This window comes from Helianthus annuus, chromosome 2 (assembly GCF_002127325.2).
Source record: "Helianthus annuus cultivar XRQ/B chromosome 2, HanXRQr2.0-SUNRISE, whole genome shotgun sequence".
Classification (NCBI taxonomy): Eukaryota; Viridiplantae; Streptophyta; class Magnoliopsida; order Asterales; family Asteraceae; genus Helianthus; species Helianthus annuus.
Genome location: NC_035434.2, coordinates 161,943,798 through 161,950,498, shown reverse-complemented (window position 1 = coordinate 161,950,498; position 6,701 = coordinate 161,943,798). Strand labels below are relative to the sequence as shown.

General features: G+C 37.4%; 1 long non-coding RNA gene across 1 annotated transcript; it reads right to left on the bottom strand.

The window, feature by feature from the left end:
• Positions 1–3,779: 3,779 nt before the first annotated feature.
• LOC110907308 lies at positions 3,780–5,085 on the bottom strand. Its single transcript, XR_002573940.2, has 3 exons — positions 4,940–5,085; positions 4,371–4,424; positions 3,780–3,855 (listed from the first exon to the last, which is right to left on the bottom strand). It is a non-coding gene; the product is annotated as an uncharacterized LOC110907308 (long non-coding RNA).
• Positions 5,086–6,701: the final 1,616 nt, after the last annotated feature.

Sequence of the window (6,701 nt, the reverse complement as noted above, 5' to 3'; positions counted from 1 at the left end):
TATGGATGATGGGGATACTTATATCCTCTGGGATCTTCAAGGATGATCCTAGATTAGCCAATGCATCAGCTTCTGTATTTTCTTCCCTTGGTACCTGTGTCAAACTAAAGAAAACAAAGGAGAGTGCCAATTCTTTGACTATCTCTAAATATTTGGTTAGTTTTTCACCTTTAACAACATAGGATCCATTAAAGTGATTAGTGATTAACAATGAATCCACGTATACCTCAAGATACCTGATCCCCATATGCTTAGCAATTTGCAAACCAGCAATCAAGGCTTCATATTCAGCCTCATTGTTAGTGGCTTGGAACTCACAAGCTATGGAGTGGGGTATTATGTCCCCCTGTGGCGATTTTAGTAGTATACCAAGCCCCGTGCCTTTAACATTTGAGGATCCATCAGTATGTAGTATCCAAGGATCCTTGGCCTCATCCAGCTGCTGGACTTCCAATTCGGCTTCCTTTTGTAAATCACTACTGAAATCAGCCACAAAGTCTGCTAATGCTTGAGATTTGATGGCTGTTCTAGGCTCATATCTTATATCATGGGCACTCAGCTTTACTGCCCACTTAGCCATCCTTCCGGACATTTCTGGTTTCCTGAGGACATTCTTAATTGGAAAATTAGTTCTAACAACAATAACATGGGTTTCAAAATAATGTCTTAGTTTAGTAGATGCCATAATTAGTGCAAGAATAAGTTTTTCAAGGTGTGAATACCTGGATTCAGCATCAAGTAAACTCTTACTTACATAATAGACAGGATATTGTGTACCTTCATGATCCTTAACAAGGACTGCACTTACTGTTTTTGAGGATACCGCAAGATATAAGGATAACACATCTCATTTTTCTGGTTTCATCAACGCTGGAGCTGAGGACAGGTATTCTTTGAGGGCTTGTAAAGCACTTTCATGCTTCTCAGTCCATTCGAATTTCTTGTTCTTTCTTAGGATATCATAGAATTCTTTACACTTTTCTGAGGATTTGGATATAAATCTGTTTAAAGCTGCTATCCTGCCTGTTAGCCTTTGCACATCCTTAGCGTTGGCAGGAGATTTAATATTCACTAATGCTTTGATTTGTTCCGGGCTTGCTTGGTTAACATATATCCTAAGAATTTACCTGCCTTTACACTAAAGTGACATTTTGAAGGATTAAGCTTCATGTTATATCTGTCAAGGATATCAAATGCTTCCTCCAAGTCTCTTAGGTGATCCTCAGCTTTTATGGATTTTACCACCATATCATCTATGTACACCTCCATAGTTTGTCCAATCTGATCCTTGAACATCATATTCACCAGTCTTTGATATGTTGCACCTGCATTCCTTAATCCAAACGACATAGCAATATAACAATATAAACCGGTTGGGGTCATAAAAGTCGTATCCTCTTGGTCAGATGGTTCCATCTGAATTTGTTGGAATCCAGATGAAGCATCCATAAAGGTTAACAGTTTATGACCCGCCGTTGCATCCACCATGGAGTCAATGTGGGGTAATGGGAAAGGATCCTTGGGACATGCCTTATTTAAATCAGTGAAATCGACACATACCCTCCACTTTCCATTTTTCATTTGAACAACAACCACATTGGCCAGCCATCTTGGATATTTTACTTCTCTAATCATACCTGCTCGTAGCAATCTCTCTACCTCTTCCTGGATAATGGCATTTCTTTCTGGTGCAAACTTCCTCCTTTTTTGATGGATTGGTTTGAATGACCTGTTAATGCCAAGTTTATGAGTGATAATATCCTTAGATATACCTGTCATATCCTCATGTTTCCATGCAAAGGTAGATTTTCTTCTTTTGAGGAAGGATACGAGGTCTTCTTTCATCTTGACAAGGATCCCTGATCCGATATAGATTTTGGATTCAGGATCATCAGGATCCATGAGGATTTCGTCCACATCCTGCTCTCTTGCCTCCAAGACATTCCTTGGAGGATACTTTAATTGCTATTGCTCCCTTGATTTCGAGGCTGGTTTCATTGATGAGGTGTAACAATCCTTAGCCTCCTGCTGATCACTATCGATCTTCACTATTCCCCAAGGGCTAGGGAGCTTCACACACTGATGGTAGGTGGATGGGACTGCCTTCATATCGTGTATCCAGGGCCTGCCAAGGATAACATTACAACAAGATAAACAGTTAATAACACAAAATTTTTGATAATTATGTAATCCTTCCACATAAATTGGGAGTTTGATGTCCCCCAGGGTTCTCTTAGTTTCTCCACTAAATCCTACAAGCACGGAGGATCTTGGTGTGATATCTGATTCAGGGATACCCATTTTCTTCAGAACATCAAGCTGGATGATGTTTACTGAGCTTCCTCCGTCAATAAGGATCCTGCGGACAAAATGGTTAGAAATAAAGAGAGTAATAACTAAACTATCATGATGAGGATCCTGGATGTCTACGCGATCATCCTCATCAAAGGTTATCACTTTTCCTTCCGAGACACTTGATGTTCGAATAGGTCTTTCTCCATTATCCATTTTAGCTTCCTTTGCATGCCTTTTAGCTGCTGAGAAGGATGTACCACAGATGTCTGATCCTCCAGAAATAAAGTTTATCACTTGTGCATCTGCCGGAGGAGCTGGAGCTTTTTCAGGGATCCTTTCAGGATCCTGAGTCCTTGGCTTTTTTCTTCCCAACAACTCTTTTAAATGCCCCTTGCTCAGCAAATATCCAATTTCCTTTCTCAATGCGATGCATTCTTCTGTTAAATGCCCAAAATCCTCATGGTATGCACACCACTTTGATTTGTCTTTAATTGCGGCTGGTTTGTCACTTTTTCTGGGCCATCTGGCTTTTTCTCCGAGATTCTGCATTGCAAGGATTAGTTCATGGTTATCAACGGAAAAACAATATTCAGAAATCGGAGGATAATCCTCATCATCCTCTTCTTGGTCAACAGCATGCACGTTCTGGTTGTCAGTTCTGTTATAGGATTTGAATTTGTTGTTTTTGAAAGAGGATCCTTGCTTTTCTTGTTTTGAGGATCCTGCTTGTCTCTCCTGGATCCTCTTGTCATCCTCTAGCCGGATGAACCTGAGTGCCCGATTCCTTACTTCGTCTAGGTTCCTGCATGGTGTCATAACAAGATCATCATAGAACAATGAATCCCTAAGCAACCCCATTTTGAAGGCCTCAACAGCCGTGGCTATATCCAAGTTGGGAATGTCCAAGGATTCTTTGCTAAATTTGGTTATGTAATCCCTTAATGATTCATTATGACCCTGAGTTATCCTATATAAATCACTAGTCAAACGTTCAAATTTTCTGCTACAAGAAAATTGATTATTGAATAAGTTAACTAGGTTAGCAAATGAAGTAATAGAGTAAGGGGGAAGACTTAGCAGCCATTTGAGAGCTGATCCAGTAAGAGTGGATCCAAATCCCTTGCATAGGCATGCTTCCTTTAACCTTTCTGGAATCGGATTGATCTCCATCTGTAAGTCCCGCATTTGCGTCTAATAGAAATGACATCCAAAAGACACTAGAAACATAAACTTTTAGATGTCCAAACTTTTCACAATTTAAGGTAACGATACTAATATCATTAATGCACAATTTTTAACAAAATTTGGGCATGACCCGTCCATAAGACGAGCATATCCCTGTTTTAACCATTATCAAAACAAATACTTCTACAACCCGTTCGACTAAACACGACTTAAAAACCATAACATCAAGTGTTAAAAAGTGCAACTACTGACAAGGACATACAAAACAAGCTTTTTGACCCAAACCATTAATATGAAATAGCGGAAGCGCTTAATGGTCATTAAGTGTGCATGTGCTCGCTCCAAATCGTCCGACCGCCTAGATTGAGGATTTATCTACATTCAACATAAACAAATAAGTTAGTATTCTGTCACTAACACTAATAACTAATAAATCGATTCATCTCTAGCACAAAATTTTACATCATTCATTTACATTACTAACCGTTGGACGGTTCATTACATTCTCGACTCAATGAAGAGACCAAACGTCCTTCTCTTAACATACCCGCTCGTGACGGGTTCTAGCATCTTTAACATAACTTTCATTCGATTCGTTTATAACGAACGAGCATATTCTTACACTTACAACTCAATCCGAGAGAGACGGATTGAGTAGATTTTCATTCGTAGTATATCACTTTCCATACCCGGTTCGACTAGGAAGAGCCGGGTATAATGCCTTCCCTTTCGTAACTTAATCATTTCTCACCATCCGTTATGACGGATCTTATTTTCACTTCCAAATCACCATAGATTTCATACATCAAAATTTTAACATAACAACACAATACGATTTAGATTATTATGCATATAACAACATAATAGAAATAGGGTGTACACTAACGTACCTCGATCTTGCGAGCCTCCCATTTTCTTAGTGTTTGAGCCTTCTTCTTTCACGCCTACATTAAACGCATTCATTCATTTAGCCCAACACTTTCATTTCATCATTTACATAAATATCTCATTTTCAAGTGACAATATTATCACTAACTTTTCAGATTTTTACACATTTATTCTCTTAAGCATTTCATCAAACACTTAGTGTGCGTTACATTAATAAAGCATAATGTACAAGCATTCAAAGCATGACTTTACTAGTTCATCTTGTATGTCATCAATAATCAATCAAGTTCTTACAATTCTCTAATTTTACATCAATTTATCTAGCATTCAAGTATTATAAGCAAGATCATACATCAAGATTACATATGATTATAATCCCTATGATCATCCTATTCATAACACAATTTTCACAAAGTGGGTTTTCTCTACAATCCTTCATACAACCTAAAATCAACATGATTCTTGTTCTAGAAGACGATTCTAACTCAGATTTCCCACCTTTGATACAAGAAATAAAGATTGGGTTGAACCCCTCATTCTACAAATCATAATTTCAGAAAATTAAGCTTACCACTTCACAAATTGGAACTTGCTATTCGAAATTTGAGCTCATGCATCAGATTTTCTTTTGATTTAAGCATTCAATTGCTTGATTCATGAAGCTAGGGTTTTCACCCTCTTTCCCTGCTCCTTTGTTCGATCGACCAAACACCCAGATATGGGTGTTTTCTTTTGATTTATTAGTTTAAACCCTTTTGTTTATTATTTACACATTAAACCCTCCCACTTAGAAAGAGTGTTTAACTTAGGCTTTCTCATAAACTAACTACCGTTTTGTCATATTTCATTGACTATGTTAAGTTCTTTGTTTATTTTCATTTATTACCGTACTAACATTTTTTGGGGTGTTACAAGTCTACCCCCTTAAAGGAGGTTTCGTCCCCGAAACCTTTCTCATTCCAACTACAACTTGACCACTTCTACTCTTACTTTTTCATCTATTCATTCACGATGCTTAATACAACATAGATGCATTCGGGATCTTGGCAAGAGTTTTATTTCATGCATAAACGTATTTGTACGCATTGTCCCTCCGTTTTTAAATCAAGTAAATTACTTTCATAATCACATATAAGTTAGAATCTGATCCAGAGCTCTTATTAGTGTCGTTTTCACTTTATAATGCTAGTTCCTAGCATACGTCATCACTAGCGGTTCGTTCATTGAAATTTATTCCAAATGTACACTATTGGTCGTACAAGCTTATGCTTACGGCTTGTTTCTATCTTTCTAAATAAGCGTAACATATTCATACATTTATTAATATAAATAAATTGATTTATTTCATTCTGCACACGAATCATGCACGATATAATTCATTATTGTAATCATGAGCAAACCCCATCATCCCATTACTAACGTTCTCCTAATTACTTTCTTGTTCGTATGAGGGATTAGCATAACATTATACGTATACTATAAACATTTAATGACTTAGTGGTGCTAATACAAAGCTACCCACTTCCTAATTATTTTTCATACTTAATGCGAGTATAAGGCATCATTCTACGGTTACTACCGTCAGTTGAACTAATTACAAATTTGAGTTTAGCCTCAAATTTAATCCTTCGCACACTTTATTATTAGCTCCTTGCATGAACTACTTACGATAACAACTAGGTATGTTGTGTATCAGCACCATACGAGCGTTTAACCAATTCAGCTCAAACTTGCATTTAAGGCCTTTAGATCCCCCTCTTAATGACATTCATACCTTCTCACGCTGACCGTTACAGGTCGATCATTGTATACCATACCATACTTATTCTACCATTCATTTTGTTCACACTTACAATTAAATTTACGGATTCTTAATCATTAATCAAGATTTAAACATTTTACTAACCTCGCCTTCAATGCATAAGTCAGTTATTCGTGTGCCGGATCGATCCGCTTTTTTTTTATATGTGCCTTCCGTACCAGAATTGGTCTCATTCATTCATGAAATATGCTCTCACTCGTGAGCGTCCTTCCACTAGCTTCATACTATCACCTCACTAAGAATTCCATCATATTTATCTATAAATAATAGTTAGCACATAACCTTTCATATTTGCGTCCTACAGGGTGTTTGTTCGCTGATTGTCTCTTTCACAATTTTCTTACGTACATGCTAAAACATATCATACATTCCATTTCTTACATACTATCCTTTCATTTTATTGGTTATTTCGTCAACTTTCACAGTTTGACCTTTCAAGGTCAGACTAACACCCCCTTACTTATTGTGGTCGCATCGAGGTACACGTTCGTACCTAATACTTGCATAGTTG